The sequence below is a fragment of the Colobus angolensis genome, unplaced genomic scaffold, assembly GCF_000951035.1.
Source record: "Colobus angolensis palliatus isolate OR3802 unplaced genomic scaffold, Cang.pa_1.0 Scaffold24, whole genome shotgun sequence".
NCBI lineage: Eukaryota > Metazoa > Chordata > Mammalia > Primates > Cercopithecidae > Colobus > Colobus angolensis.
Window position 1 is genome coordinate 13,731,632 of NW_012115599.1, and position 719 is coordinate 13,732,350.

At 55.8% G+C, this 719-nt stretch overlaps 1 protein-coding gene across 3 annotated transcripts in view; it reads left to right on the plus strand.

Moving 5' to 3' along the window:
* The first annotated feature begins 298 nt into the window (after positions 1-298).
* MLN (motilin) overlaps positions 299-719 on the plus strand; it is a 9,424-nt gene continuing 9,003 nt past the window's right edge. For all 3 annotated transcript variants that reach the window (XM_011945441.1, XM_011945443.1, XM_011945442.1), the window contains exon 1: positions 299-356. The gene's annotated coding sequence lies outside the window, so the exon portion shown is untranslated. The remainder of the gene's footprint in view (positions 357-719) is intronic.

Below are 719 nucleotides of genomic sequence, written 5' to 3' on the forward strand. Positions count from 1 at the left end.
CCAATGTCACATATTTAAGGAACAAAAAAAAAGAAAAGGCTTTTGTTAAAATGACCTCTGAGAGGCAGCTGAGTTTTCAGTGGACGGGAGAATGCCATCTGGGTGTCATCTGACTGTCGCTGTTCCTTCCAGGAAAGCCCTGGAAGCCCATAGCGTAGCTAGCCCTGCCCGGGGTTTCCATGAGTTTCAAGAATCCAGGCTCCCCCACCGAGGGCCCCCAAAGCTGTGGTCAAAGGTTAATGGGCTCCAAGGGCAGCTCCCAGGGTTGGGAGGTATATAAGAACCCATCAGATCAGTGGGACACCAGAAGACAAGCAGAGAGACTCCTCCAGACCCACTCAGACCACACACACGCTGTAAGTAGCCCTCGGAGAAAGTGGGTGGGGAGTGGTCAGCATGAGCCCTAAAGCAGAACGGTGGTGCAAGCCAGAGTCAGCCTGATCCAGGGCCCTCTGCCACCTATGTCCAGTGCCCAGCTGGGCTTCACACTGAGTGCCGGAGCTGATTCCCAAGGCATTAGTGAGCAGAGGCAGGGCTGAGGCACAGAGGTTGGAGGGAAGCAGGTGGGTGCACCTCCTGGCAAAGCAGAGTCTGTTGTGGGTGGGTCTGGCACATCCACGGTGGGCTGGGAACCCAAGCCAGAGCTCATCATGGATGCAAGGCTCCTCTTGGCATGGTGGCTTTGCTCTGGAAAGGTAAGGAAAAGCTGGCCCTGCGGT